Here is a 22860-nt window from a genome sequence, read left to right as displayed (position 1 = left end):
TGTTAAGGATGGCTTCAATTTCCATGAAGAACTTTCGTGAGGCAGACATACAGAGGCATTCTAAAACCTGCCCAACTTTTGGACTTCGAACAGATCAGTAGCTATTGTTATGAGATGTCTTCCGACAAGGACACTAACAGCTTGATATCACAAAGCAAAGATAAATACTACTCTGAAAGTAATGAGGTTGCAGTAATTACAGTAAAGAAGCCCTTGGAATTACTGAGCATGGTCAGTCACAGATTCTGCATGGCATACAGCTTGCCAATTGGCCACACAAACACCATCAGTGCTACTTTGCAAACTAGAGTAGCATTTGTTAATAGGACACATTCAAAATTAGTATGGAGAAGATCCAAGGGGAAGATGTGCCAGTAGCACACCACAAATGTATAATACTTGAAATATCTCACAGCCTGACATTTCTTCATTGTTCAGAAAGTAAGGTCAGAAGTCAGACAAAACCAAGTTATAGTCCAACAGGTTTATGTGAAATTGCAAGCTTTCAGAGTGCTGCCCCTCGTCACTTTACCTGAAAAAGGACAAATCTCCAAAAACTTGTGATTTCAAATAAACCTGTTGGGCTATAACATGGTGTGGTCCATTTCTGACCTTGTCCACCCCAGTCCAACACCAGCACCTCCACATTCAGAAAGTAAAGCATTCGTTTTTGATAGTGAACAAGTAAAGTTGACTGATTCTTGTCCCCTTAACTGGTTCATACAATTGCTGCCTGGAAGATCCTTGAGGCATTGATAATCTGGATAGCAGTGACCTCATTGCCATTGAAAGAAGGTTTACTACTCCTTTTGGAAGGGTGTAAATGCTCATGACAGCACTGATCACAGACAAACCACCTATGGATTTTTCCTTTCAAAACTCCATCACTTTTTATTCATGTGCCTTGCACTATAATTTACAAAACAAGGTGTATCGGACCATATGTTAGCCCACATGTGAGTGAAACAACAATTTCCAGAGTCCAATAATCCACATAATTGAGGATATTCTTGAAATGTACAAATTGATGGTTTCTGTAGGCAAGATCTATGATCATATTATAGTACAATTAGAAAGAATCTGACGATAAGGTATGTTTTAAATGATAATTGCACTTTAATTTTATAGACAAGGACTGCTTTTGATTGAATATGAATGAATTAGAATTAATTTTAGGTTAATCATTCCAATATTTCAGACATATCCTCTTGAGGATGATTTGTTTGTAGCTATAGACAAGCTGTCTCCAAAGAAAGTATTTAATTACAGTGAATATTGTTATCCACTTCTAATTATTGGGAGCATCTAAATTCCTTTTCCTAGCTGTAATATACGGATCGATGTGCATCAAACCATGCTGTGGAAAATCAATAGAATGCTTTAAAGCATGAGATGATCGTCATTGGGATAATGTAACTTTTATATTCAATTAGGTGGAGAGTGGAGAGTGGGTGGGTTACAAAGTTGGGACATGAGAATTACATTTCCCTTGTAACATAATGACTCAAAATTTAATACTCAAAATTCTTTTGAGTTCAGATATCCTGGTACAAATCCATTTGGAGCCAGCCTTTTAAATTAATAGTTTTACCACTTCCCATTGGATCTATCCACTGCTTTAAAATGTAAGAGGCAGCCCAGTAGCCTGCTTTATCAAATGCCTGGAGTTGTCTCGTATGCCTAACTCGGCAGACAAGGGAGACTGTTCTCCAGTGGTGCAACCAAGGAAAATCAATCCTCTGGAGTCCATAATCCAAAATAACATTTGTGAAGACTGAGAGAAACACAAACCATGGACAATATTCAGCCCAGTTTAGTAATGAGCAGATTATGCTTAACTGAAATTCTTGACAGGAAATTGCAGAGTCAGCAAACAGAATGTGTTGGATGCTGTCGTGCAAATTTTCTCAAGTATTTCATAGATGCACAATGCTAATTACAAAGTCTAAGGCATGCAGTGTTAATAGAAATGTGGCCACATGGCTACAAAATGACATACATGAAACAGCGACAACACAGCACAGACAAACAGAAATGTTTTGTTTTGGAGTGCTATATGCCCAGAGATCAATGTTAAAACCTCAAAATTACAGGGCCATTGTTATAAAATGAATGCTATTTAATTTTGCCAAAGATATCACGTTAGGGCGTTCTGAAAAGGAGTGCAAGTGATAATGAACTGGGCAGAATAGGGATGTCAAGGATTGCGTTTTGTTGTAAATAGAAAAAGGACAAAATATATATTAAGCAATTAAATTTGGAACAAAGTATATGGGATACCCACCTTTATTAGTTGAGCCATTGAATACAAGAGCAGGCAATTTATGATGTACCTGTATACGACATTAGTTAGGTCACAGCTGGAGTATTGTGTGCAGTTCTAGTTGCCATGTATGAGAAAGACGTGGTTGCACTAGACAGAGTGTAGAGGAGATGTACCAGAATGTTGCCTGGATTTATGCATTTCAGCTATGAAGCAAGACTGTATAGGCTGAGGTTGTTTTCCTTGGGACAGAGAAGGCTGAGGTCAGACCTGATTAAGGTACATGGAATGATGAGGGGCATTCTCAGAGAAGATAGAAAGAAAACTTTCCCCTTTGCAAAAGTTCCAAAAGCCAGGTGGATTTAGACTAAAAGTAAAACATTTAGAGGGGATTTATGGAAGATTTTTGTCCGTCCAGACAGGGTGGAAATCCAGAATTCGGGAGCTCACTGCCTGAAAGGGTGGTAGAGGTGGGGACCATCATTACATTTAGGAAACATTTTGATGATCACTTGAAGAGCCGTAGCATACAAGAAATGGACCAAGTGGTAGAAAATGGGACTAGAATAGACAGGTGCCTGATAATCATTGCAGACACAATGGGTTGAAAGTCTTCTTTCAATGCTGCAAAACTTAATGATTCTATAACTTTGAAAAAGGACTAGGAATTCAAGGGCTGCAGATCTGCAAAGTGGAAGTACAGAACAAAATGTCATAAGGACTGAAACAGAATTTTATATTTTATACAAAGGGACATATAAGATAAAAGCAAAGTAATTGTCTTTAATTAGTACAAACACTGTTTTATAACTCAACTGAGTATAGCATATATTTTTGGGGAAATGTCTAATGCTTGAAGAATACTAGTCACAATGGAAGCCCTTGAATAATATATTAGCAGCCATATGGAGGCTCAAGGAGAAATGTGTTGAATACTTGAAAGGCTTTTTAAAATAAATTAAGATGGATCTGTGTATCACATTCGCAGATTGTTAAACCTATTAAGGGTTATGTAAGGGTTATGTAACTTCTATTTACCGTTACCTGTGCAAAATTAATCTGCAGTGTTTGATATCAAGCAAGGTAGGAAAGTACGAAATCAAGGTCATGTGGTTGTGAACATTGCAGTCACTTAATAAATCGTTCCATACACCCCTCAACTGTGTGCTGACTGAACTACATTGTCATCTGCTTAAGCAATGCCTGAATTTTATTGTTTTCAAATCATTCCATGGTCTGAAGCCTTGTGACTGCCCCCAGCACTACTTCACTCCGAGATATCAGTGTTCCTCTTGCTTTGGCCTCTTACGCATCCTTGATATTAACTTCTCAACCACTGGTGACCATGCTTTCAGCTGCCAATGGCTGTAAGTGCTAGAAAATCTCCAAACCTTTCATCCTCTCATCTCAGTTGCTTCATTTAAGGTGCTCATTAAAACTAAGTCCTTGGACTAAGCTTTGGTCATCTGCTTAATATATGCAGATAATGCTCCTGTGTACTGCCTTAAAATGTTTAACCATGTTAAAAAGGAGAGGTGATGGCTTAGCAGTATTATTGCTGGACTGTTAATCCAGAGACCCAGAAAATGTCCCAAGTTTGAATCCTGCCACAGCAGATTGTGGAATCCCTATTCAATAAAGAATATCCGGAATTAAAATCTAATGATGCCAATGAATTAATTGTCAGAAAATCCCATCTGGTTCACTAAAGTCTTTTAGGGAAGGAAATTGCTATCCTTACTTGGTCTGGCCTATTTGTGACTCCAGATCCACAGCAAACTGGTTGATTCTGGGCAATCAGGGATGGGCAATAAATTCTGCTTAGCCACTGATGCCATCATCCTTTTAATGAATAAAAGAAAGATACTATATTAATACAACGTATTATGTAAACATTCAATTGTTTTAGTTAGAAGTTATGAATAAAGGACTGCAGTCGTCTGCATTTCTTTTAAAAATATTTATTTTACTCTGAATATAATTCAAACGAGAAAAAGAAATGAAGTAATTTTTTGTAGGATAATTAATGGATGGTGAATATTAAACTGTAAACATTGTAGCATTCAACACACTATCAGTTATTCAACATTCATATTCCAGACAGGATTTATACTGATAAAGTGTATGATCATGACAGTCAGATTAAAGTACTCCCTAATCCAAATCTGTCAATGATTACTGTTAAAGCTAATAGATCTATTGATCCTGATGATACACACTATTTGGTAAACTGAGACTAAGAGTAATAATAACTGATTGTCTTTTAGGAGTGACTCTTTGAACCAGTAAGGTTAACATGCATTTATTGAAATCCTGCAGGTAACCTGTAATTATTTTTATACTTTACACATATATAACTACAAATGGGAGGTGTATTAAAAGCTACTGAGTCCTTTAATTAAAAGTCAGCTGCTAGAAAATGCTTTATCTTTGTGAATTTGTCATTGTTTAACGTTGGCCTCAGAAATGTCCCAAATGAATAGTTGGGTTGATCCAGTGAGTACTTTAGCCATTCAGACCAGATGGTCAATCATGATCAAAAACAGAAGTTACTGGAAAAACAGCTGCAGAAGGGTCACCGGACCCAAAACTTTAACTTTGATTTTTCTTCACAGATGCTGCCAGACCTCCTGTGTTTTACCAGCAACTTCTGTTTTTTTGTTCCTGATTTACAGCATCTGCAATTCTTTTGATCAATCATGTTCATTACCAAGTTAACTGATCACAGACTAGGCAGTTTTTTAATGGTGGTAGTGAAAATTGATCTCTGTGCCTCTGATTTAAGAATAGGTTTAAAAGATAGTCGCACTCACATAGCACCTCATAACCTCAAGATTTCCCAAAGTGGATAAAGCCAATGAAATGTTTAGAAGCATACTAACTTTTGGAGAAAGCAATGGTATCATTATAATGTAACTAGATTAGTAATCCAAACCTTCAGCCACATGCGCTGGGAACATGGGTTCGATTCCTGTTGTGATAGATAAAGAATCAGTGGGAACATTGTTGGATGTCAATCACCTCAGTCCAAGGCAGAGTTCCTCAAGGTAGTGGCTCGGGCCGCACTATTTCAGTTGCTTCATCAGTGACCTTTCCTCCATTATAGGGCCAGAATTGGTGATTTTCTCTGATTGCGCTATTTTCAGCACCATTCACAACTGCTCAGTGACTGAAGCCGTCCATGTCTGTATACAGTAAGACCTGGACAACATCCATGTTTGGGCTGATACGTGGCAAGTAATGGCCATCTGTAATGAGAGAGAGTTTAACCATTGGCTTTTGATGTCCATTCGCATTACCATTGCTGAAAACCCAAAGTTAATTTGGTTTCAATCATACGTCATCTCATTTTGGTTGTTTTTAGAGCTGGTGAATAAGAGTGAGCAGCAAAGATAAGACACACAGGTCAGGATCTGGGAGAGCAATGAGATGAGGCTATTGCCCTAACTGATATTGAGCAAGCACTTTACCTACATTAACATTACTCAGGATTAGTACCTATGGCATTTTGCTTCTTTAGGGTTTTGCTTTCTTGTCATTGATTTCAGGCTAAAAAAGACTGTGAACATGTACCCCTCCTGGGGACAATGTGGGAGACTGGGAAGTGTTTCAACTTGAAGTGTTTCAAAACCTTACTAACAGGCCTGTGTCAATGTTTTCTGTCTGTGTACCATTGGCTGTTCCTCTTACATTATTACCAATTAATGTGAAAACCCAATGGAGTCTCTCCCCTGTGTTCTATTCCAAAAGTATACAAGGGACTAAGAACACATCTGGCTGCTTAATTTAATGTTGCTGCATACTGTATTGCATGTGGCCTACATTTTCCTTCTATTTTGCTAGTTACTGCAAACAAACTTGATTACTTGTTATCGCGAGTGATATTTTAACACTTTAGATACAGACTTACTGGGAATTCAGTTTAAATTCCAGTTTGTAATTTATTGTAATCATGGTAAATTATTAAATCTACACTAATTTTTCTTTGCTGAACAAAAAGAAAGAGATGGAAATTTCAGATTGTATAGCGTATAATGTGCTCACAGAAACAGTTAATTTTTCCAGTTAACTAGGCTGCTGTGTTTGAAAAGCCTCAATTTTAAAATAACATTTTTATTAAACAAAAATTGAAAACATAACGATAATGTTGTTTATCTTTTATGATGAAGAGTGGCCATACTCGAAATGTTGACTCTGCTTTCTTCCCACAGATGCTGCCAGACCTTCTGAGTTTCACCAGCAATTTCTGTCCATGACTGTTACATATGTGTTTGTTAATAAGGTTTGTGCTGGCAAAGCCAGCTAGGATGGTTCCTGTATGAAGGGAAGAATGCAAACAATGTGTGCTCGCTGACATCTTGCTTAGGGATAACATTTACATTAGAAGGTGTATTTCTGTGCTTGAGCAGAACTCATAATGGAAACAGAAAAATCTTAGAAATAATCTACATCGCGTCATAGACAGGTAGGAATTAAAAACCGTATTAAAATATGATAAGATGTTTTGTGCACTACTACGAGAATTTGCCTGAAATAGTAACATCATAATTTATAGGTCTGTTCTACACATGCCTCATGAAAAATGTCATAAAATTTATAGGCTGGAAGAATGGTTTTCATTCAGATTCAGCCAGTTCACAACTGATGTGGTTTGACTTCTGTCTGTTTTTTTTCTGGAACAAATTGCTGCATTCATTACAAGTAATGCAAGTTGAATTGAAAGGTTTAAAGAAAATCCCTGCTGATCCCAATACATTAGCTGCAAAGATAATGGATCAGTGCCAAGTTTGAACTGGTCTAAATTACATTAATTCAGATCTATTGGAAAAAAAATCTGTTCAGCCCATCTTACATTCTGATGTGGATGTCCACTGAAAAGAAATGGTGCACTTGAGATGAAGGACAAGTTTCACTCCTTTGTTATGCCTGTTCCAACTTACATAGCCTTTGTCTCTTCTCAATTGTTGTGTGTTGGTTTTGTGTTGTGATAACATAGAATGGAACAGTAATTTATTGTCACTTGTATTTTTTGAAAAAAAGTACAATGAAGAATGTTTGAGTCACCATAACACAGTGTCTGTGTTAGTAACAGAAGGCATAGACAAAGGAAAAATAATAAATTTTAGACAAAGTCCATCTGAGGTCAATATACAGCTGTACAATATACAGGGATGAAGGGTCTAGGCCCGAAACGTCAGCTTTTGTGCTCCTGAGATGCTGCTTGGCCTGCTGTGTTCATCCAGCCTCACATTTTATTATCTTGGAATTCTCCAGCATCCGCAGTTCCCATTATCTCTCTCTCTCAATATACAGCTCCTGGGTTCAGGAAAAGACAGTACCACTGTAGAAAGCTGCCAAGCCAGATGACAATTATAAAGGAAAGAAATAACATTCACTAAACCAGTGACCAATTTAGCAAAGGAGTAAGAACTAAAAAAAATGTAGATGCATGGACAGGCATGCATATTTGAACAGGAAGTGACAAACATTTACATGGTGACAGCATGAGTATCAGGAAAACTCTGGGGAAAATATTTCATTGTCATGAAAGATCATTCACAAAATCGGCCCAATTAATGAGGAGCTGTTAATCAAAACAGAACTAATCAAACATATCCCAAGGGAGTCTAACTAGAAATCAACAAAGTCAATCTAGATTTCTGCAGATCATGGGTGAGACTACATTCAGATATCGTGGTAGTTGTGAGCGCTCGGGATTAAAATAAAAGTATAATTTTAACCCAATTTACCTAAAGGGAAACTACTGAGATTGGAAACCTTTTTTATATTCTGGTTTGATTGAAATTACAACTGAAGTGAATATCAGTTTTCTCCTGAAATTCTGAAAGGAGTGAATAAACCAGAGCTAAATGATGGCTAAATAATTTATTTATTCATTCATGGCACATGGACATCACCGGCAGGCCACCATTTATTGCCCATCCTTAGGTGCCCCTGAGAAGATGGTGGCAAGCTGCCTTCTTGAACCACTGCAGACCACATGCTTAGGCCCCATGGTGCCCTTAGGAAGGAAATTCCAAGATTTTGACCAAACAACAGTGAAGGAACTAAGATATATTTCCAAGTCAGGATGGTAAGCAGCTCAGAGGGGAACTTGCAGGTGGTGGTTTTCCCATGTATCTGCGGTTCTTGCCCTTTGAGATGGAAGTGGTTGTGGGTTTGGAAGGTGCTGTCTAAGGATCTTTGATGCATTTCTGCAGTGCATCTTGTAGATAGTACACAACACACCGGTGGTGAAGGAGGTTGATGTTTGTGGATGTCGAGCCAATCAAATGGGCTGCTTTCTCTTGGCTGGTGTTAAGCTTTTTGAGTGCTGTTGCAGCTGCACCCATCCAGGCAATTGGAGAATATTCCATCACTCTCCAGACTGGTGCATTGTAGATGGTGGGCAGACTCTGGGGAGTCAGGATGTGAGTTACTCAGAAAGGTATAGGCCTGAAACATCAGCTGTTGTGTTCCTAAGATGCTGCTTGGCCTGCTATGTTCATCCAGCTCCACACTTTCTTCTCTCAGATTCTCCAGCATCGGCAGTTCCCATTATCTCTGATACCATATTTCTAGCCTCTGACCTGCTCATATAGCCACAGTGATTACGTAATGAGTCCAGTTGAATTTCTGGTCAACGGTAACCCCCATAATGTTGACAGTGGGATAGCATTGAATATCAAGGGGCAGTGATTAGATTGTCCCTTATTGGAGATGGTCATTGCCTGGCATGTGTGGCATGAATATTCCTTGCTACTTGTCAGCCCAAGCCTGGATATTGTTCAGATCTTGTTGCATTTGAACATGGTCTGCTTCAGTATCTGAGGAGTCACGAATGGTGCTGAACATTGTCTAATGATTGGCAAACGTCCCCACTTCTGACCTTATGATGGAGGGAAGGTCATTGATGAAGCAGCTGAAGATGGTTGAACCTGGGATACTGCACTGAGGAACTCCTACAGAGATGCCCTGGAGCTGAGGTGACTGAACTCCCATAACCACAACCATTTTCCTCTGTGCCAGATACGACTCTGACCAGTGGAGAGTTTGCCCTCGATATCCATTGAATCCAGATTTGCTCGGGGCTCCTTGATGTCAACTTGGTAGAGTGCAGCCTTGAATTCAAGGCCTGTTACTCTCACCTCTCTTTAACATTTAAGGATGAGTTTGAAGATTTATGGGGTAAGTTATGTAGCAGATATGTACTGGCATTTTGGGTATGCCAAGAGGCTAAGTGAGTGGCCCTTAAAGAGAGTGGTTTGCGAAGTTTGAACAGTTGAGATGTAAAAATGATCTAGAGCTTTATTCAGCTGCTAAAAATGGGGAGCCAGAGGCAAAACCCCTTTTATTTTTGGAGATTGCTCATTGTAGACAGAAGAAATAGATTTGAAGTGTAAACTGTCCTATTATTCTGATATATAATTTTGTGTAACAAAGGGGGAAATCATTAATGATAATCATGACCTTTTATCTGGTCTTTAAACTTACACTTGCTGCAACATTCTATGATTCTATGGTATTTCTAATTCAGGGTTGCTGCACCTTCAAATTCATTTATCAGAGAATCAAAACACCTCTTATCTGTGCATAAACAATCTCCATTTAAAAGAAACAAGCAAAAATTGTATATACCCACGTAATTTTTATTTTTGGGTATTACATTTTAAATGTAGCCCTGAAGTGAAACTGCAAACACTTAGATAATGGCTTGGCTTCAGTTTGTTTCTCTACTCTGGTTCAGAATTCATCTCAGTTCCAATTTATGTGTGAATACTCATCACCAAAGAACCTTGGTGAATACAGTAGATTTATGTTGTTGACTTTGCCAATGCATTGGACAAAAAAAGCTAGTAATAGGATAGCAGTTCAATATGATGTCATTATCCTCAACATTCAAGATAAAGGTATTTTGTAATAAAATCACTATAAAGGTGAGTCAGTCAATTTTTCCAGTCATTGCTGCTACAATTTTCATATGATTATGATTGCATTGCCCATTTAGAAGCAGCTTCAAATTCTAAGATCTGACAAGAAAATTATTGTAAAGTATAGGCACTGTGGAGATAATGCAGAAAGAAATTCATAACCTGAACTTTCCCCAATTGAGTTATCCTGGATTTATTGTAGAGCTTGATTCTAATCACTTCAGGTTCAGACATGTGTGCTGTGTTGTAAAAATTGTGAAATTCACATTTCCATGTACACATATGCACAGCACCATTTCTTTTTATTTTGCCTTACCATTAGCACCAGCTGTTGTCTGCAGCTAGAATCACAACAAAAAAAAAGTTTTAAAATAAAATCTCTTTCTATTAGGCAACCACCCATCTCAAAAGATGGTGTATGTGCCAAAGCATTTCAGTTTTTTTGCCACACTGCAACGTTGTGAGTGGCAGCAGTCCAATTCCTGAGTGATAGTCCTTGCCACAGATGGTGCTGACATAAGACACGGGGCCAGGCTGTCAAGCCAGTACATTATTAACTCTTGAGCTTTGATGCACTTTCCCCTTTGCTACTTTCTCTTCCCACCCTCTGTTTTGGTCCCCTTTCTACAGCCTCTTCTGCTCCCTGCTGCAAGGCAGTCCTTGGATGTGCCCTTATAACTCACTGTGAGATGGGAAGAACTGCAGATGCTGGAGTCAGAGATAACATAATGTGGAGCTGGAGAAACACAGTAGGCCAGGCAGCATCAGAGCAACAGGAAAGTTGACGTCTTGGGTCAGAATCCTTCAATAACTGAAGAAGGGTCCCGACCTGAAACGTCAACTTTCCTTCTACTCTGATGCTGCCTGGCCTGCTGTGTTCCTCCAGCTCCACACTGTGTTATCTTGGATGTGTCCTGTTGCTTGTCACGTCTTTGCAATTTACTATATTCATGCTGAATGTCTTTAAATTTCCCTTTAAAGCCAGGCCTCAGTTAACCCAATGACTGTGTTCTCCATATATAATATTCTTTGGAAAATGCCCATCTTCCATCTGAAATAGATGGTCTGTGTAAACCTGCCAGATTTAACCAGTCTGACCTTTTTGTGACTTCAGTCTCATATGTGTTCAACTCTTAATTGACATCTGAAGTGGCTCACTAGGCCACTTACTAAGGGTAACCAGGCACCAGTGATACAAGGTAGAAATTAATGAACTACTTAGGAGTTTGTTGCTAATAAGAGCTTCATGCCTTTGTGTTTTTTTTGTAAAGATACCAGGTTTTTTTTATTTGCAGGTTATTTTTGAAACGGCTTTCACATTCTCATGCTGTGATTAAAGGCACATTTCCTGAAGTCGTATGGTTTTCTGGATTATTAGTCCAGTATCTTAACCACAACTTCACCACATCTGCTAGATTGATTGCCATCATAAAAACAAATCTCTGTTATTGTAAAATACTCATTTTATGTGCCTCAATCCATAGTTAGTATTTCAGAAAATGGGGCATGAAATGAATTGGGATCTTCACACATGTATATGTTTTTGCTGGGTCTTATCTAAATAGGCATGGGTCAGCATCTTTATTTTAATTGTTAGACATTCTCAGAAAACATGAGAACATGTTGCATAAATGAAACTATTCAAGTATCATCTATAAACGAGATATGTTTACAAAAATTATTTCATAATCCTTAAATAACAATTAGTTGAAATAGAAATGGTATGAATATAAATAAATGTTAAAGCATTGTCCCTCTGGTTTGTACACTTTAACTGAAGACTTTTATTAAGTGAAAAAGGAACATTAAAATTCAGGTTCTCTCCAAGTTCTCTAAAGCAGTTTTTAGCAAATTTCGATTTCCATGAGCAGATCAGAACTGGTGCCCTTGAGTTGCTCTGAATCTGAACAGAAGCTGCCTTCCACTTTTCACACAAACAAAATTGCCCTTCAGATTACAAGAATAAGTGGTTTATGCATTTATTCACCATTCGACCTCTGGATAAAGACTCCTCAATTAATTCAAAGCTGAGATACATTAGCCCAGAATTTGCTTCAATGGCATTATAAGTGACAATCACCATAAGTAAAATTGTTGTACCTCCCTATTCTCCAGGGCTGATCCAAAGCCAAAACTTGCTGACAAACAAATGGCAGTGATGATTGTGGTGATCAAAAGAGCCTGACTGCATTTACAGGCCAGATTTCCATTAAAAAGGATTTGCAAGGGATGTAGAACAAAGCAGGTAAATGCAGGTGAGGTACTTATTAGCCCGGGTCAATTAGAATATGACGCAGGTTCAAGACGTTGAATGGTCTACTGCTTTTCCAATGTGGGTTTATTTATGACAAGTACTATTGATAATCTATGGAAACCCAGTTGTATTTATATAATGAAACCAACCTTTGAAACAAACACATGTCAAATTGCCTGCAAGCCTTTGGAAAGTACCTTTCAAAGTTATCTCTAGGGTGTTGTTGATATTTTTCAAATCTTCAATGATCATGGCCAACTCACAAGTGCTTTTAGAATTTAACTGTATCTTTCTGTTGCTGCTTCAAAATCTTTAATGGTAATCCTGAGATTAATTTCACAAGCTGAATAATGATTACCAGAAAAGTGCATTGCTTACAATGACTTGGTCAGTCATCAAGTGAATAAAGTAAATTATCATTTTCAAAATCGATGCACTGAGAATGTATAATTTTTGTACTCTTATCAGGAAAAGAACCACAGAGATTTGCTTTGGCATTATTAGTATTGTATTTGTTCAGTTGTATAAATCATAATGGCCCCAACAGCACCATAGTATTGAATAATACTCTCAGGAATCTTTTCCACCAAAGCTCCACAAGTGATGATAGAACTGGCTAAATTGAGTAAATTGCCCTCACTACTGTATTGAATGGAGAGTATTGCAGAATACATGTTGCAGAGTTTAAATTCCATGATTTCAATGATGTTGCAGCCAGGCTGGTGCTAACATTGCAGCAAATGATGTTGTTGCTGTAATAGTGCCATGAGCTTTAGTTCTAGTATTTATGGGAATCATTCTATTGTATTGCAGATGGTGCTTAGGACCAGCAAATTCCAAGTCAAAGTTTACTTCAACAACATGAAGAATTGCCACTTATAATGTCCCATCCTTTCAGTAAAAAATCAATGCAATTTGAAGAAGCAATTAAACACTTCTGAGGCAAGATTTCCAGAACATATTTTATCTACACACCAAATACTCTGCTTCTAATTTAGTGTCTCCCTCCCCATCCCCTTTCCCACTCGTGATTCTTGAGGCCTTCGATTTTATAGGTATTAAGGCAAAACTGCTTCTACATCAATGCAAGTTTGTTAGAAAAGCAAATGCATGGCTCTACATGCAACTATATGCATAAAGAGAAGTGTGTTTTACCAAAATTTTACAATGTAAATAGAACAGAACTCTAATAACACAGTGTGGAGTTGGGGGAACACAGCAGGCTCAGCAGCTCTGATGCTGCTTGGCCTGCTGCGTTCCTCCACACTGCATTATCCATGCTATCGCTGAGGGATAGAATTCTGCTTTTGTGGCTTTCTTTCAAAAAACCTAGAGTATACCAATACATTTCTGCCACAATCTCAACAGAAAGAGTGAAAGTTAACACAATGATTCATTACATAGTGAGACCCAATATCACACATTACCACACTGCAACAAGCAGAACGTCTTTTGGGGCAGCAAAGGCTTTGGTCCAGATATTGAACAGAATTTACCCGATGCTATTTCAAGTAAAATTATGAATATTTCTTTAAGGGGACACATTTAACTCTGCGCCTCCCATTTCAGCTCCTAATTAAACGGAATTTAACAGACCCTATTGGAGCAAGTACGGTGTTAGAAAATTAGGCAGAAGAATTCGGCCATTTTGACTCTTGAGCCTGTTCCACCATTCAAAAGGATCATGGTTGATGTAATAATAGCCTCAACTCCACATTCCTGTCAACCCTGATAATGTTTGACTCCTTTATCAATGAAGAATCTATCTGCTTCTGCCTTAAACGTATTCAATGACCCTGCCATTTTTTTGGCTGGTGAAATTGGACAGAAGAATGCCTATACAAGAAATGTTCCTAATTTAGTGTGAGGCAGGAGGGCCTGATGTGGGATTCCTGACTGTTGGTTGAGGGATGTCAATTAGGCTCATCAAGGAACCAGTTAAAGCAAATTAAATTATGCCTAAGCCCACCAGAATTTAGTGATGGGTCAGCAATTTACTAAGTCCCACCTCCTCATGTGCCTCCTGAAGGCCACCCATTATGATTTGTGAGTGACCTACGGGGTTGAAGGGTCCATTGTTGATTAAGTGCCCAATCAAGGGACCCTGCATGAGGAACCACTGCCAATACCCTCATCTGGAAAACCCCATCCTTTCCTAATCATCTGTCTCCAGGGATCCAGTGATGGTCTCAGAGGCCTCAGAGCATGATTGACACCAGCTACCCTTCCCTGGAGGCATGGCTAGCAACAAAGAGCTGCTAGTCTCTGATATGGCTGGTACAGAAGTCCTTCAGAGAAGATTTTGTGTTGATTTGATTGTATGGGAGGACTAGCTATGAGAAGGGGAGTAGTTGATGCAAGTCTGAGGGTGTTGTGCTTAAATGCACACAGTATAACAAAACAAGGGAAGGAGTTTATAGCGCACATTGAAATTGGCAGATACAAGTGAGATAAGAGAAAGGGCTGGGATCTAAACATCCAAGGACATCTAATGTATCAAAAGGACAGGCAGATATTGCCTTGTTACCAAGAAATGAAATGAGATTGATAGCAAGAGAGAGATATTGAGTTGGAAGACATAGAATCTGTGTGGGTGGAGTTGAGGAACCACAGGAAAAAGAAGCTGATGAGAGTTGTGTCCAGGCCTACTAGCATGAATCAGAAAGTGGGGAAGATAAATCAGGATACAGAGAAAAACATGGAAGAAAGCACAATTACAATAATCAAGGGGGACTTCAAACTGTAAGTGAACTGGGAAAATCTGATTTGTGGATGATCTCAAGAAAAGTAAAGGGATTTATGGAATGTCTGAGGTGGGTTTTTTTGGAGCAGCTTGTGGTAGTGCCCACTAGAATACAGGCAATTCTGTGATGTGTCATGAGGCAGACTTGATTGGGGTGCTTAAGGTGAAGGACTCCTGTGGGCGTGGTATCAAAATATGATAGAATTCACTCTGCAGTTAAAGAGGCAGATGCTGGAATCAGATGTAATGGAATTACAGATGAGTAAAGGTAACCACAAAGATATGAGGGAGGGACTGGCCAGAGTTGTTTGGAAGATGAGCCTATCAGGGAAGATGGTGGAGCAGCAATGGCAGGAGTTTCTAGGGGTAATTCGGTAGGCACAACAGACATTCATCATAGGAAGAAGAAACATACTAAGGGAGGACAAGGTAATCATGGCTGAAAATGGAAGTCAGGGACAGCATAAAAGGAAGAAAAAACATCAAAATGGTAAAGATTAGTGGGAAGCTAGAAGACTGAGAAGCCTTTAAAAACCAGCAGAGAATAATTGTATAAGCAATTATGGGTGACAAGATGAAATATGGAGATAAGCTGGCTAGTAATATAAAAGAAAACTGTAAGAGAATTTTTTAGATGTATAAAAGGTAAGACAGGGCAAGGATAGACATTATACTGATTGAAAATAAGGCTGGAGCAGTAGTAACAGGGAACTGTTCCTTACCCTAAAACTATGCCCACTTGGTTCAGTTGGTAGATAAATATGCAATGCTACCATTCATTTCAAAAGGGCTAGAATACAAGACCAAAGATGAACTGTTGAGGCTGTATAAGGCTATGGTCTTCCGCATTTGAAATATTGTGAGCATTTTTGGGCCCAATATCTAAGGAAGGATGCACTGGCATTGGAGGGATCCAGAGGAGGTTTACAAAAATGATCCTGGAGATGAAGGGCTAATCGTATGAGCAGGGTTGAGGACTTTCGATCTGTACTTGATGGAGTTTAGAAGCCTGGGAGGGTTTTCATTAAAACATAAATAATACTGAGAGGCCTGGATAGAGTGGACGTAGAGAAGATATTTCCAATAGAGGAGATACTAGGAACTAAGGGCACAGCTTGAGAGTGAAGGGATAACCCTTTAGAACTGAGGTGGGGAGAAATTTCTTCAGCCAATAGTTGGATACCTATGGAAGTTATTGCTGCAGAAGGCTGTGGAGTACCAGTGATTGAGTTATTTAAAACAGAGATAGGTAGTTTCTTGATTAGGAAGGGGATTAATGGTTATGGGTAGAAGACAGGAGAATGGGAAAACATATGAGGAAATTATCAGCCATGACAGAATGTCAGAGCAGAGTCCCTGAGCCAAATGGCCTAATTCCACTCCTATATCTTATGGTCTAACAATGTATGTCAGAAAGGGGCCTGATTGCTCATAAATAGAATCAGCCTCCTGGACAAAAGCGATATGGAGCTCCCACTAGTTCTAGACACAATGTGGTGACACCTGTTTCAGAAACTAAATGCTGCTATTGGAAATCACAATGCTTAGAACCAAAGTACTCCATAACCAGGATGTAAAGTGCATCTGAAAAAAATGATTGTCCAACTTAACAATAAAATCAGAAAATTCTAAAAATATGCAGCAGGTTATGTCAACATCTATGTAACTTTCTGTTTTTGAATTAATCTTAAATTAATAATATTGTTTCATTTTAATTGCATTTGTGCAAATATATTGAGGAAAATCTAGTGGTTAAATAAAAATACACCAATAGTTTTGAGGTGTTAGCAAGATTTTTAAAAAAAGCTTTGGTTTACTTTCTGAGAATTATGGTCTCTGATGTGCAATAAATATATAATTTGATTTAATTAATATTTATAATAAATCTGAATTATTCATATACTTAGCTGATTACACAATGACATCTCTTTTATTTACAAAGCTAGAAGATTTTTCAACTGATTGCCATACTTTGCAGTGCCTGCTGTTTTTCAGTTATCTTTTACTATAACGCAACAACAGCTTCTCATAAAATAACGTTGATAAATGCTTCAGGAATATTTCCCAGAACTGTCAAGGTGATACAATATGTAATATCCTTCCTGCTTGTTAGGCATTCACAGCTTTTTTTGATCAAAATGGAACCTGTTTCCTGCCATCAAATAGGGTATGAAAGAAAGAAAACTGATCAATTACGTCTCATCTCAAATAAGTCTTCTTTAACACTTCACAGTAAATGCCCAGTTGTGAGCTAATCTCTATCAATGCTTCAATTTTCATTTTAATCATTTGTGGGATCTTCCAGAGACAGGTAAACCTTTGTGTTGTTGAATTTCTCGCACTGCAATTGACATATTTTACAGTTCTGTTATTGTGAAAGCTCATTGTTTTACTGGTACTTTTGTTCATACAGTAAAACAAAGAAGGAACAATGTGTTTAGTACGACTGTCTTGACAGTTATGGTAATACAGAGGCTATAAACCTGGAAATTCATCTGACAACAAGTAAATTGTGAAGTACAGCTATTGGAGAGTGGGTTGCAAATGCTGAATGTCTGACAGGCAGGATTAACCTCTAAATTAAGGTTACTAAGCAACATTAAGTACAGGTATGGATATAACATTGACTAGTGGTCACAAGTCATGAATTAGGAAATGAACGAAGTCTGCCATTGACAAATATTAACATTGTCAACATGGTCGAATGAGACCACAAGTTGAAGAAGCTGAAGTAGGCCATTCAACCCATTGAGTCTGCTCCTTTATTCAATAAGATTATGGCTGATTTGATAATCCTGAACTCTACTTTCTTCCTCTCCCCCATGACCCTTGATTCCCTTACTGATTAAAAATTTGCCTATCTGAACCTTGAATATACTTAACAACGCAACCTCAATAGCCCTCTGCAGTAAAGAATTCCACATATCAACTTCCCTCTGAGTGAAGGTTGTGCTCCTGAGATGCTGCTTGACCTGCTGTGTTCATCCAGCTTCACACTTTGTTATCTTGAATTCCTCCTCATCTCCGTCTTAGACAGGCGACCTGATATTATGAGGTCATACCCTCTGGTCCTAGACTCTCCCACTATGGAAAACCACCTCTTTACATCCATCTTGCCATGTCCCCTTAGATGTGTGTATATTTTAGTAAGATCATCTTTCCTTCTTCTAAACTCTAATGTAAAAATTATGTATCAGCTCAAAAATATGAATGAATTCAAATAATTCCCCTTGTTGTGTAGGGAATGAACGTGCCAAATAACAGGCAAAACAGAACTGTGACAGTAAAATAGAAGCTTAGGAGAAAAACCTTTTTTTAATCAGTTCAGATTTGTATGAGAGAAAGCGACGGAAGGTGATTAGGTTAATGCGATTGGAGAAGGTGGTGAAATGTAGGTTGGATGTGTCATATTTATCATGTATTCTGTGAAGTCTAACATGATGCATTGCTGTGTCAATGCAGACTGATTATTCATTGAAGCTAATAGTTCATAGTTCAGAATACAGCACCCAGATGGATGAGTGATATCCATTCAGCAGCTGAGGTCTGCTTACCATAGCACCAACAGACAGCACTCATACTGCATTGAACAGTAGGTCCAATATAACCACCTCCTGACATTGAGAAAATACGACATGAAACAAAAGGCATTAGTGCCAACAAGATGGGAATGGTGGGCAATGACAAGAATGAATATCTCTAGGTCATACGTTCTATTTGACATCCATTCTTTCGGGTTGCTGACCTTGTAGAGCATGTTTTTGCTGTTTTTTTTATGGCAATCCATGTTTTCCCTGGGATACCTCTATGCAGTTGGTATTCAGGATTAGAGGATAGTGTGGACAGTTTGCATTTGTCCAGATTCAAGTTTCTTGAAGAATGTAGACAGAAATCCTTGGTTAAAGGGTTTCAAGAATTCATATCTGTCCTGCTATGCCATCAGGTTACCAAGTCACTTGGTGTTATGCCTGCAATCAATGATGTGTGTACAGAAGTAGAGGAACAACAGTTTTGTGTACAAGTGAATCAATAAGATTGTTTGTGGAGTTTCTACAGTGAAATCCCCATGTAACTGATGTGGCTGTATTTAGAGGAAGCTATAGTCTGAAAGTTCATAAAACTGATTAGTTGTCTAAATCATCATTTGCCACTTTCATTCCTCCAACTAAGGGAGCACTGTGAGTGAGATCATGTGTAGTGCAGTCTGATGTACCAGAACTGGAAAATGCACTACTTAGACAACATGACACAGATATCATTATTGATTAAGTAGCACATGCAGGGGAAAACAAAAAAATGAATATATGTTTGTCTGCAGAAGGCTAAGTCAGTTCAACTTTTAAGTCATGGGGCTGAAACCTATGGTGTTTTGGCTAAGTGTAAGTCACGTTCAGTCAAGTTGAAACAAGTTAGTTCACTATGGCATATATTACGTCCAATTTCTGACCCATCTTACTGTGAACCATTCCAAGAACAGCTCGGCACTCACCAGACATTCAGGAGTCACTAATATCCTGGGCTCAGGCACAGTCTTTAACAGGTGATTGTACACTGAGGCAACCATCATCGGTCCAGAGCTGCCCTGCATTGTTCCTGGCATTTGGTCTGGACATGGCAGACAGTGAGAAATTGGTGCTTTATTCGCGTGATCCTGGAGGCCCTGCTGGACAGTGTGGTGCCAACATGAGACTACCTTCTCTCCAAAGAACAGCAAGACCACAACATCAGACTATATCAGTCCAGTTGCCACTTGAGCAAAGGAAGTCTCAGCCTTTTGGAGAAATGCCCAACAGTGTAGGAATTAAAGTCAATGACCTACTTCCCTCTGTCAGCACTTACCACCATCTTTCTTCCTAACTCACACTCACTCTATCTCAGCCAGTGGGCCCACCTCCCATTAAGGCTCATGTTTTACAACTATCACTATGGTCTGCAACATCTTATCCAATCACGTTCACCCATGCCAACCTGTGACACAACTAACTGTGCATACTCTCCACGCTGCCTATTCACTCACCATGGACAGATCCCCACCTGCACTGACAGTAATAGCTGTGCCACCCACTTTGATCTTCTGGAATACATGCATCTCTCTCATCTGAGAGAGAAACAGCCCCCAGATGGGCAAAAAGAGCCAGGTCAGGTAGACTGTTGCATGTCATTTTGCTTCTCATCCCTTGTAAGGAGAGGATCCTGACTCTTGCCACTCTGAGTAGGCCCTGGACAGGTATCCGAGGCTGTCCTTATGTTATTGTGCCAAGAACCCATGTGTGAAGGCTATCCCTCTTGACCAGACTGGCAGCCATTGAATAATAAGGCAAACTTCCTGGCTTTGAATCTGCACTATTTAGCATGGCCAGTCAGTAGAGAAATGAGTCAGAAATTTCTGGTGCAGGGGAGAAAAGTACTTAAAGGCAAAGCAAAGCGATGCATGGCAGTTGTTGGTGGAGCCAAAGTGCAGCAACAGGGTTAGGGCTAGGTTGAAGTGGAGAAGTGTCCTGTAAGTGGATCGGAGATGTGTTACGATGGTTCTTAGAGAATAACATGACATGGAGCACGTGTGTCTGGTGCCCATGAAACATGCTTTGAGATGTTGGTGCCTGAATTCCAACATGGAGATCATTTGGAGCAAGTAGCAAGCTCAACTCACCAAATACCTACACTGGTTTCCATCTCAGGTTTCCATGATGTCTAGTTTATTGGGTAAGTTTGGTAAGGTCACAACTGAAATTTTGATGAGCTGTGTTGGGCTATCAATGAGGATCTTAACAGACATTAATTGTTGTCAATAGTTGTCAACTGATAACTCAAATCACTTTTGGAAAGCATTAAAAATTGAGCGAGGTGACCTCAATGTGAAGATGCACCTCGCTGGACTTCTCATCAGATTCTTTCACAAATCTTGCCATAGCCCACGTTGCTCAGACTGCAGGATGACTCCACCCATAGATTTGCTCTTATAAAGGAGAATAAGAAAGACAAAACATCTACACAGTAGATCACAACTGTCAAATCACAGAGCTGGGTAGAAGTGAGGCTAATGGGCAATGGAACATCAATCTGTCTATCAATCTTCTGTTGCTTGATGCTGTTCACTATGTTCTCTTACCTTTCCAGATTTTCTATCACTGAGCTTCTTGATTAGATCTTTGTTCATTCTAACATTATGCAGCATAGAGTCACAAGGTTTCCAATTCAGTAGTCTGCCAGGGCATAGAATCACTGAGTCTACAGCACAGAGAAAAGGCCCTTTGGCCCATCGAGTCTATGCTGATCAAAAGCAAGCACCTAATTGTTGTAATTCCATTTCTCAGCACTTGACACAGAAGTGATCCAAATATTTGTGATGTAACTTCAGTACTTCAAATAGTTACACCGTGTGGCTGTTTGCATTTACACTGCACTCACCATGTAGCCAGCATCCTTAAGATGCTAGCCATCTTTTCTTTCTCTCGTCTGGAAATATGAAGCATTTAATGCAGCAAAATGCATTACTTTCTGGGAGGAGCAGCAATAACACTTAATGAAAAATTGCTTCTTTCATCTTGAGGCCTCATATGTATGCTCATATGTTTTGGGTTGTAGGTTTCTAAATATACGAAACTAATTGTGTCCTGTACTTTGAAGAGATCACTACCAATAATACAAAGCCCAGCTGATTCTTCTTGCATTCCCACTGGTCTCTCGTAATGCATACATGAGTGAATGTAAAGTTAAATAGTGCTCCTATTAACTGCTTGTAATGATCAGTTTGAAGACTTGTTGTGACAATGATCTTGATAAACTGTACCATATAGTTGAGGGCATTACTAATAATAATAATGAAGGGCAGCGCAGTAGCTCTGTAGTTAGCACAGCTGCCTCACAATGCTAGGGACGTGGGTTTGATTCTAGCCTCGGGCAACTATCTGTGTGGAGTTTGGACATTCTTCCTGTGTCTGCATGAGTTTCCTTTAGGTATTCTGGTTTCCTCACAGTCCAAAGATGTGCAGGTTAGGTGAATTGGCATGCTAAATTGCCCACAGTGTCCAGGGATTTATATGTTAGGTAGATTAGCCATGGAAAATTCAGGGTTACAAGGATGGTGTAGGGGTGGTGTGGGTTGCTCTTCAGAGAGTCAGAATGGACTTGTTGGGCTGAATGGCCTGTTTCCACACCATAGGGATTCTATGATGATAATATAGTGAAAATTATTGCACATACCTGTATGTTCCTGTGGGTTAGATGAATAATCTCATGCACACAATCTCACTGATTAGCCTAAGACCTTCAAGTATTAGTCCATTTTCATACCCAGGAATATAGATTACACAGCGATTCACCAGTCATTTGCTCTACTATCCAAGAATGTCATTAACTGTATTTGATTCTGCTCAGAATAGCCCATTGTCCTCTGGAACTACAGCAACTTTACCTTTACTGCCCAAGGAGACAGCTGACTGTTGCACTAAGTCAATGGAAAAAAAATACTATGTCACTGTTCACTTATAACAGAGCTCTTTAAATAAAACAGAAAAGGCTGGAATGACTCAGCAGGTCTGTCGACATCTGTGAAGAGAGAATCAGAGGTAAGGAAGGCTTGTCAAAACTGGCTGAAGTTCTCACAAAAAGGTTGTTGACATGGAGTGTTAACTGTCATTTTCTTTTTCAATGGATCCTGCCAGACCTG

General features: G+C 39.0%; 1 long non-coding RNA gene across 1 annotated transcript in view; it reads left to right on the top strand.

Annotated features, from left to right (window-relative positions):
* LOC125463629 (uncharacterized) overlaps nucleotides 1-22860 on the top strand; it is an 857594-nt gene that overhangs the window by 105600 nt on the left and 729134 nt on the right. The window lies entirely within an intron of this gene.

Source organism: Stegostoma tigrinum, chromosome 22 (assembly GCF_030684315.1).
Source record: "Stegostoma tigrinum isolate sSteTig4 chromosome 22, sSteTig4.hap1, whole genome shotgun sequence".
Lineage (NCBI taxonomy): Eukaryota > Metazoa > Chordata > Chondrichthyes > Orectolobiformes > Stegostomatidae > Stegostoma > Stegostoma tigrinum.
This window is presented reverse-complemented; position numbering and strand designations above follow the sequence as displayed.